The sequence below is a fragment of the Bombus flavifrons genome, unplaced genomic scaffold, assembly GCF_040668555.2.
Source record: "Bombus flavifrons isolate JBK064 unplaced genomic scaffold, iyBomFlav1_principal scaffold0096, whole genome shotgun sequence".
Taxonomy (NCBI): Eukaryota; Metazoa; Arthropoda; class Insecta; order Hymenoptera; family Apidae; genus Bombus; species Bombus flavifrons.
In genome coordinates, this window is record NW_027184841.1 from 53,617 (window position 1) to 64,617 (window position 11,001).

At 41.5% G+C, this 11,001-nt stretch overlaps 1 pseudogene; it reads right to left on the bottom strand.

Annotated features, from left to right (window-relative positions):
* Positions 1-5,312: 5,312 nt before the first annotated feature.
* On the bottom strand, positions 5,313-9,344 carry LOC138189502 (uncharacterized; annotated as a pseudogene).
* Between the last annotated feature and the right edge of the window lie 1,657 nt (positions 9,345-11,001).

Here is an 11,001-nt window from a genome sequence, read left to right on the forward strand (position 1 = left end):
AAACTACGTAACATTATTTACAGCGCATGAAGCAAACCGTGTACACATCTCTGAACTTTTGAACAGTTTCTTCCACTTTCTCCTATGAATGTCTTTATGCGATATCCAGGTTGCATTGAAATCAATCAACGTTAGTAAAGTCGTAGATTTGGCGAAGTAAATTAAATATTTTCAATTCTTTTTTAAACTTATATGTCGGGTTTACATTGGAAATAGGGTTAGGGGCGTGAAACGAATCTTCGTTTGGATTACACATTGTCGATAAGCAATAGAGAAGAGATTGACTAGTGCAGATACGATTATCATAGAATTGAACAAGTAACCGTGGTAATTAGATACTCGAGAAACTAGTGACAATGATCCTAGGTTCAATAACGAATCCGCGGTCGACGGAATGATGGATGAACGTGCTCGCAAAATCTAAGTCGGACTCTTTGTTAAAACGTGGAATATCCACCGAGCGTACAGACGCTAAGTAAGTCGCTAATACGATCTCACGCGAGAATGACTTTTCGTCACGATGGTGCTGCAGAGGAAAACTATAATGGGGTGTGTCTACGGACACGAGGTCATCGGATTCGTCGAGGATAGTCTTCGTTCAGAAAGTAAGGGAAATTGACGTTGCTGCTAATTGGTCAATCTCCAAATTGGTGATTAGAAAAAGATGCTAGCCGCCCTCCAGGGAAAGTTGCTCGTGGGAGACGTCGTTCGTTGAAAAATAGGTCTCCTCTATCTTCTCGTAGTTGGGACAAAGACTGTTTGTTTGAAGGACTTTAGTTAGCTAAATCTTAAGATTTATAACGGGCCCTCAGGCTAGCTGAAAGTGTACTGCGGAGAAGCATCGACATCTGGCAATCATCTTTTAAGGAGAGCTATAGAATTACTTTATACCTTTGTTAGGCAAAGCGTTCATCCCGTGACCGTGGCTACGTTCGGCGACTGGCTATCGCCTCGAGCCCAAGCTCATTATCACAAATCTTGAACAAATACAATCGGATCGAAAGACGACAATTGTTTAATTACGCCTATGATAGAATCTAGATTACGGTGTTAAGGGATTTTCCCGGGGTTCCAAAGGGAAGGCTCCGATGTCCTTTCATCTCCGACACGGACATCCTGACTATCACACGTCCTCGTGTGTAACTAAAATATTGCAATTTTTTCTTTTTTTTTTTTTTTTTTAACATTAGACTCGACGTAACTGATATTATTTACCATTCAATTAAACGTTCCAAATAAGACGAGGGTCCATTTCGACAACGAGATTTTGTTCAGAGGTTTGACAAGCAAGGAAATGAAAGAGAACTAAAATTAGTGGCGTTATAATTTGCATTCAAAGTGCTAGTTGCATTCTGTGAGTTATCAGTCAGATCGTAACGACACGACAGATCATTTTCGATTTCGTACACGGGTGAATCTCAGTTTGTTGGATCGTGTTACTACGTTGGGCGTATTACGAAGGCGCAGAGTGTCCCACTGGACGTATTACGAAGGCGCAGAGTGTCCCACTTTACGTATTACGAAGGCGCAGAGTACCACACTAGGTGCACGACCACAACGTGGTATTAATGATCCTCTGAGGTCCGTGAACTTGCATCGTTATTATCACCGTCGTTGTCATCATCGTAGACGTCTAACTCAGCAGGAACGCTGCTGTCTGGCATCTTCCTCAGTCTGTCATGTCTGTACTTATATGATCTTTTGCCGTCTAAGGTTTCTAAGGTGTACCTATCTCCTTCCAAAATCTCTGCTATCCTGAACGGACCTCTGAATTTCGGATCTAGCTTCGTTTGGTTTCTTTCCTCGTTTTTACGTAATACAAAATCACCAAGGTTAAACCTAACTACTTGAGCCTTATTTTTGTCGAACCTATCCTTATCGTATTTGGCACTTGCTTCTATACTTTTTATCGCCTGTCGTTTTACATGGGAGATATCTACTTCTCTTTCTTCGATGTTGTCGGGTACGGACAAGCCGTAGGGTCTCGCTGTTTTACCGATTAACAGTTCCAATGGGCTCGACTTAGTCACGCGGTTGGGGGTACAATTTAAAGCCAGTTGTGTTTCCCCGATCGCGTCTTGCCAGGACCGTCCGGTCGTTTCTATTGCTGTGAACGTATTTTTTTAGCGTACCCATGATACGCTCTACCTGTCCATTGGCCCTGCTAGCACCGGTTGCTATTAAGTGGAGTTTAATATGTTTGTCTCTGCAAAAGTCTTGAAATTCTTTGCCCGTTAAACATCTTCCCTGGTCCGCTATTATCCGGCAGGGGCTGCCGAATAAGAATATAGCGGACATGAGTGCTTTAATGGTATTAAGGGAGTCTATCTTACGGGTGTGGTGCAAGTATACGAACTTGGTGAAGGCGTCGACCAACACAATGACATATTCCTTCGCGTCGTTTTTACCGCTTAGTTTGCCCGTGATATCCATGTGAACCGTGTGCCAAAGTATGCTGGTCTTAGGTATGGGTGTAGTTCGGCTTGTATTTTGCCTGAACTAGCCTTAGAAACTCGACAAGCATGACAGTTCTCAACGAATTTGCGAACGTATTTCGCCATTCCTTCGAACCAGTAATACTCGTACAGTTTCTCGAGCGTTTTATCCCATCCTAAGTGCATGATTGACTGGTGTACATGGCTGATCACGGACCACCTAAAGCTTCTTGGGACAATGGGCAAGCAGAGAGTTCTGCCTCTTCTTTGTATTTTACGGTACAGGGTGCCGGATCGTAGTTCGTAGGTGTTCGCGATGTCGTCCGCAAGCTCGTCGTTCCGCAACTTATCAACGATTTCGGTGATTTGGGGGTCGCAACGTTGCTCCGCTAAGAGCCAATCGTCGGAGATTTCGGCCAGATTGATTTCCTTTTCGGCGATTTTGTCGATCGTACGGTGATCCGAGTCTACGTGGTTCCACGAAAAGAAATCGGCGTGAGCCATTTGTTTGCCTTCCCGATACATAATGTCGAAGGTGAAAGTTTGCAGGTAGGCCCACCACCTGTAAACCCTGTCGCTTAAATGTACCTTATTACTGGATGCCTTCAGGGAATTGCAATCAGTGACAACGAGGAATTCTCGACCGTGTAGGTAATGGCGGAAAAGTTTGACGGCGTTTACAACCGCCAACGTCTCCAGTTCATAGGAATGGTATCTAGATTCCGCGGGGCTGGTCTTTTTACTGTAATATTCTACTACTCTATTTTGACCTTCGACCTTATGCATCAAAATATCCCCATATCCTTCAGAACTAGCGTCGGTATGTAGTTCTATCGGGTAGTTGGGGTCGAATATCATTAACACCGGTGCTTCGGTCAGGACGGAAATTACCTTTTGCCTTATTTTTTCATGTTTATCCGTCCAAGCTATGCTTTTGTTACCGGAAGTAAGCGCGTACAAGGGTTTCATTATCTGTGAGAATTTAGGGACGAATTTTCGGAAGTAAGAGGCTAGACCTATGAATTGTCTGAGCTGTGTGACGGTCGTTGGCGCAGGTAAAGAGCTCAGGGCGTGTATTTTACCCGGGTTGGGGCGAACTTCTCCGTCACGGATTACATACCCCAAATAAAGTACCGAGGTCGTTAGAAAAGAACATTTTGAAAAGTTGAAAGAGAATCCGGCTTTTGCGAGGGTATCCAATACGGTGTTCAATCTTTCTAGGGCTTGATCTATCGAGTCGGCAATAATTAGAACGTCATCCAAGTAAACAACAACATATGAATACGCAAGGTCGCCTAAGGCATTGAGAATGGCCCTCTGAAAAACGGAAGGTGCGTTTTTCAATCCGAACGGCATGGTTAGGTACTCGTATTGTCCGTCGGGTGTAACGAACGCCGTATACTCCGTCGAATTAGGATGAATGGGAATCTGATGAAACCCGCTGGCCATGTCTAAGCGAATGAAGTATCTGGCCTTTTGCAATCTCGCGATCTGATCCGCGATGAGGGGTAGGGGATACCGATCCGCGACCGTGTTTTTATTTAACTCTCGAAAATCTACACACAGTCTATCTGAGCCGTCCTTTTTCTTCACGAGTATCATGGGGCTCGCGAACGGCGAACTACTGGGCCTTATGATTTTTGCATCGATTAACTCGCTGATTCTCTCTCGCACTGTTCTTCGTTCTTCCTCGCTGAGTCGGTAGGGCCTTCTTTGTACGGTGATGTTGGGATCAATTAATCGAATCTCTAACTGGCCGAGAAAGAATTTCTAAGAATAGAAATCAATCGGCTCTTATCATTACCACATACTTCGGTGTCTACTTTATCAAAATCAATCTCATTTTCGACGGTTTTATGGCAAGCATTGACTGTCTTCGTTTTGCGGATATCGAGGCCGTTGGGCGTAATGATTACATCGAATCCTTGGCTTACTATCTCGCGACCAATCATAATATCGTACTTTAAATGACTATCGTCAAGGACGTGAAAAGCTATCTCCAATGTAAAATCGTTAATACGTACGACGGACAAAATCTGGGACGTACTTTTAACGCAGGTATTCCCGATTCCTTGCATTACTATTACATCAGTCGTTCTCTTACCGGAAAATTTCGAGGCTACGGATTCTTTAATTAATGAGCACTCGGCTCCGGAATCGAAGTAAAACGGAAACGACTCACCCAGATGACTCAAACTACCAATTGGCGGCTTCATCTCACAGAAGTCGACTCGGGGTTTGTTCTTGGGGCTGGATTTTCTGTCTTGTTGTTGCGGACAAGCTGGTGCGATATGGCTCTCCGCCTTACACTTGAAGCAAACCAGCCCCAAGAACAATCCCCGAGTCGACTTCTGTGGGATGAAGCCGCCAGTTGGTAGTTTGTCATCTGGGTGAGTCGTTTCCGTTTCACTTCGATTCCGGAGCCGAGTGCTCATTAATTAGTGTTATTATTGTTATTATTGTTGTTATTGTTATTGTTATTGTTATTGTTATTGTTATTGTTATTGTTATTGTTATTGTTATTGTTATTGTTATTGTTATTGTTATTGTTATTGTTATTGTTATTGTTATTGTTATTGTTATTGTTATTGTTATTGTTATTGTTATTGTTATTGTTATTGTTATTGTTATTGTTATTGTTATTGTTATTGTTATTGTTATTGTTATTGTTATTGTTATTGTTATTGTTATTGTTACTGTTACTGTTACTGTTACTGTTACTGTTACTGTTACTGTTACTGTTACTGTTACTGTTACTGTTACTGTTACTGTTACTGTTACTGTTACTGTTACTGTTACTGTTACTGTTACTGTTACTGTTACTGTTACTGTTACTGTTACTGTTACTGTTACTGTTACTGTTACTGTTATAGTCGTCTATATCATTGCTGTTGTTGGTCCTTTTGGTTTAATCATCATCGTGGCACGTTTCAAAGTATAATCCCAACCTCTCCAACGGAACCATACGATACCTTTTATTAAATAACAGAAAGGAAGAATTGTCTTTTGTCATTAAACGGATAATACGAAACATGAATGGCTGGTTGTACGTGACGACATTATTTTGTAAGCAATCATACCTTGTCGAGCGGTTAAATCCTGAGGATCGTTCAAATAAAGACCGTGTAATCCTCGTTCGCACGATTTCCACCACCATCCGCCTTTTAGCATGGAAGCGCAGTTCAACGATGACCTATCGTTGTCCCTGTGTGAAATGAAATATCGTCTCGAACGAATAGTTGACTCTTATTACGATTAATCTATCCGATATTATCCGTTCTTCAATGCTTTTTGCTCTATGCTTTCACATAACCGAAATTGTCATTTCATGCATTCTAACAAATGAAGAAATAACGTGTTACCTGTTGTACGTGGAAAACGGATTATTGTACGAACCGTACCATGGATCGTTTAATGAGTCACCGGCATTTCCGTCGTAACCGTCAATCTCCAATTTATAATATTCTCCTTCTGAATAGATTTTGAAGTGAGAGTACTGTGCGTACCTAAACGAAAGTACATAGATATATAATTTTTGTTTGCGCACGGATATACGGATGTTCCGAAACGTTCTATATCTTTAATGTACAGAGAAAATCGTCTTTGAAATCCTCTCCGATCTATTCTACACAGACATTAAAACGTCCGAACTTCGCATACAAAATCAGTTGCAATTGTAATTTTGGTATTTCTTACCTTTTGTTACCTTCGAAATCTTCGAGTTCCACCCGAAGCATGTAATCTTCGTTGTTAGTTAACATGTATATGTTTTCGTTGCCAAGCCAAAACTCTCGAGCAGGATCACCGAAACCGTTTTTATAATCAGCCCAATCACGATTGAAATCTTCTCTTGGCTGGCCGAAATCGTCTCTTCTTTAAATAACCTAGGAAAAAGTGGAAATTCTTTTTCGAATTATGAGATAAAAGAAGTAGGAAAATTAAATATCTTTTACCAACGAACGCGGCTGTTTATTGTACGCACAGTTATTCTTTTTCTGTAAAGACCTAAGAGTATAAGCTATCGATTCTACATTGATTCTACATTGATTCTACATTGCGAAATATACTTTTTTGGGAAAAAAACCCGGCAGATTTGAGTTTGTGTTCCCAAGTACCACCTTCCGTCTCTTCGTCACTGTCGTATTCGTATTTGTGCTTACCCTGTGCTTCTAAACGTCTTACTTCTTCTCTTTTTCTTAATAAGTTTTGGTAGAGAAGATTTATCTGAATGAAGGTTAGAATAAACGGTGAGTGAGTTGGCAGAAATTACACATAGTTGAATTAACAAAGTACTAAGCTCGATCTTAATCTTAAATCTTAAATGAACGCTTGAAATAAAACAATTTTAAAATAAACAATCTTGTCACCTTGTAATGATCTTCGGCTTTTTTCCTTTGCTCTTCAATGAGATCTAACGTCCCCAAAGTTTGTCGTGCATATTGTATCAAGGCTGGATCGTTCCCTGATATTTTAGTTAACATAGGGTTCTTTGTTTCCGTACGTTGCACTTTTGGTGATGGAATTATAACAGCCGGTTGTCCAATTTGTCCAGGAATCGCGATACCTGGCTGTGAAAAGCCACTACTACTTTGCTGTTTATTATGGCTGGTTAACGTGTTCATTTCTGCTACAGGCACCTTATTATCTGGATCACCCCATCGGCTACGTCTTTTTCGTTTACGTTCTTCCTTGTTGTCTTCCTTTGATCGATCTGTAGCATTGTTATCGCTCTCTCTCTCGTTTCTTTTCTGTTTAATGTACAAATAATTATAATCAATAATGGTAGATGATGACACGATGCAAAAATAAATATACATTATATATACCTTGTGGTGAAACATGCTTGTTAGAGGTAGGACCTTGATCGCTATCGTCATTATCGCTGAGAGCTTCTTCCGGACAATAGAGTTCCTCGCCGGTGTTTTTATTTTCCTTAACGGATTTTTCGATGCGAAATTTTGCCAATCCCCTGTACTGCATATAGGCTGCACTTTGCTTTTGGTGCAGAAACCTTGATTAAAACAAAACTTAAAACTTCTGACGAGTAACATAGTCTCCTAAATTAAATTCCTTTAGATTAAAAGAGACACAATAAAGAGGGAAAAAAATAAAAGAAAAAAAAAAGAATAAGAAGAAAGAATAGAAGATAACAGGTGTTTTATAAGAAAACAGCTCGTATATTCGTATGTTCGTCCAATATGTCACGCCTTTGATTCGTCAATTACATTGAAGAATTTAGGTATTGTCTTTGTTTTATAAAAGAAATATTTTATAAACTAATTAGGGGAACATACTCTAACGTATGTTGTTTTACAGAGGATAAAATAGTAATTATAAATAATTGTAAATAAGAAATGAAGATAGACATTCACGTTTTGGACGCACGATATATGTATGATTAGAAAACTTATTGGTCAAATTTTAATTACAATTTCACGTATCGTTATTATCAAATATTATCGATAAGATTTCGCTATTTGATTAAAAAGGAAGTAGAGAATGGAGAAGTGATACAGACAAAGCAAGCATCGTAATACATTACATCTAAATGCTGTATCTAGTGCTTGAAATAGAGCAATGTTGTACAAAAAAGACGAACGAACGATACGTAAGGTGAAATAAAGAAAATGTGATATGTGCAAGCGCTACACGTATAAAGACACTATAGATGGGGGACCAGAGAGGACAGTAGTTACCATAATTTAGGATCTTGGGCATTCTTCTCTCGTGCTTCTTATTCGATTTCATCCCCACAGTCAGTGACGATGCGTGCCAGCTGCTCAGCCTCTAGGGGACACACTTAGAAGCCTTTGTCAGACATGCGTAACAACGCTAAAAACTCTGGATTTTGTTTTTGTTTCTGTAGTGTAGAACACGTATTCGTCTACACGAATGATCAGCACGAATTTGCTTTTTGCATGTTTCGTATTCGCCCATGCGTCTTGTATTCGGCGTATCGCGCGCGCGCATACGCATACGCACGCACACTTACATATTCTGGACTGCGCGAACAAGTAATCCATTTTACAAGAAATAACTTGTTCTTCGTAAATATAAACATCCGGCGATACGCCGAAACGAAGAAATAAATGAAAATAATCGACATATCGTACCTAGCTGTTCAGAGGCTTGTAGATCAGTCAATGATCTCACTGGTGGTGGCACTTGTACATTAGGTGGTCCCATAGGTACCTGAGCGACTTGATTAGGAACAGGGTAACTGGTCGACATTAAAGAAAGCGGCGGTCTGGCGTTTGGAATTAAGGAAGGGGGTGGTACATTCGGAGGTGGAATATTAAGATTGGGCGCTGGAATTGAATTCATATTCGAGGCAACATTGTGAACTGGTGGTGGAGCGGACATCATCACAGATGGTATTACATTTGGCTGTGGGACGTTTGGGACATTTGGCACGTTTGATGCATTCGGTACACTGACCACGATTGTCTGCGTAGCCGGAATCGATATTACGCTTGGTGGCATTTGTGTCATTCTCGATAATATATTAGGAGGAGGAATGTTTGGAGGTGGTAAGTTTATAGGTTGTAATGGTGTAGGAGGTGGTACACCGCATTGCTGTCCGGTTGAAGCTAAGTGTCGTCGCGTACTCAATTCTGATGACACCAATAATGTGGACGATAAGGAAGATAATGACAAAGAAGTTGATGGCGATGATGACGGTAACGACGACGACGACGACGACGACGACGACGTCGATGACGACGACGACGACGACGACGACGACGACAAGGTTGACGACGGCGGCGGCGGCGGCAACAATGACGGCGACGACGACGACGACGATGTCACAGGTGAAATTCGAGCAGCCTTATGATAAACCAAAATTCCGAGCGCCTTATCACGTGTGACCGTCCGGTCACCATCCGTTCTCAGCCGCCTGGGTGGCATTCGGTCACTCTAGCCGTTCTCCGAAATATATGACAAGTACAAGCAAAGCCTTCTCCCACTCCGTCGAATAAAACAATATAAATGCACCCTTCATCATCATCCAGTCAGTCTGTAACAATTCTCAACTAGCCCAAGTATTAAAAGTGTATTATCGCGAATCAAAAATCTTACTGTACAAATTGAGTGAAAAAAATAAAAGAAATCGATCTCCTATTCGGAAATTGACAAGTTTTTTGTTTTAACTTAATTTTTACGCTACATTTTTGGCGATCCTGCCAGGATCCATTCGCTTCAGTGTAAACGAAATCACGATTTCGGCGTACGCGCATCATTGAAGATCGAAGGATCAGCGAACCACCGCGAATCTTTGCTACTACGAAGCCCTGCAGCAACTTTCAACGTTCCACTACGGTGAAACTAGACGAGAGGACTACGGTCAGCGCAGAGCAAGCCTACGAATAAGATTCGGAATCTAAGAAAAAAAAAAAAAAACCAGAGAGAAACATCCCAGAGACTCCTCAACGGTCATAACTACCACGGTAAGCTAGAAATCTGGATTCATTTTTTCATTACCGTGTGAGAAAACCAAGTTTCTCAAGCGTTTCGAGTTCAAATAGCTACGATAGTTCAATAAGCCCAATTAGAATCATGTCTACATCACGAAAGGACAAAGTCGAAACTATTGAAACCGTTTCTACAAAAGGAGCTACGGATAATTCGATTCTTGCCAGACTCGACATGATACAAAAACAAATCGAACTTCTCACGCGACGTATGGAAGAGACACAACGGACAGCCGACAGTGAGAATAGGAAGCGTACAGCGGAGATAGAACTATTAGCCAAAAATATCTCCAAAATAAAAATAGGACGCGACGCTACTACAGAACTAGGCTCCCTTATCACCATGGACGAATCTGTTGCCGCGAGAGATAGAACTTCCCCACCGTGCGTTCCAATTCCAACAGAGGCAGACAACCATCCCTCTTACGAAGATCGTCTACCACAATTCACCCCTCCGAGCTTACGGGCCAAAGACGCGATAGCATGCATTCCACAATTAAACGGCGAAGACGATATCGGAGTAGAAGAGTTCGTACGCGAAGTACGTGAATTACGAGCCATGTGTAGCGAACCCACGCTATTACTAAAAATGATCAAAATCGGAAAAGTCACGGGTAGAGCCGCAATGGCCATCCGCAATATACCAATCAACGAATACGGACACCTGTACGATGCTCTACGACGAAACGTAGCCACCCAAGACTCCGTTAGAGAACAACAAGACCAGCTACGCGAAACGAGACAGCGTCACGACGAAAGTGTGCAAAATTATATCATCAGATTCCGCAGAGCGCTCAATAAGCTACAATATAGTATAACGAACGAATACTGTGACGAAATTACTAGACGAGCTATGAACGACAGGATTTTAAGAGACTCCGTAACCGATTTTATTCGAGGTCTGAAAACCGAAATAGGACAATTACTACTCGCCAATCCACCATACAATATCCTTGAAGCCGAGAAAAAAGCCACCGACATAGAGCGATTCTTCAGGGAAGATCGAAACCGACGACCAAAACCGACGGAACGATTACGAGTCCCTGAACAGCGACGACTAACAACTAATAATCCCAACCTAATCATAAAAAAAC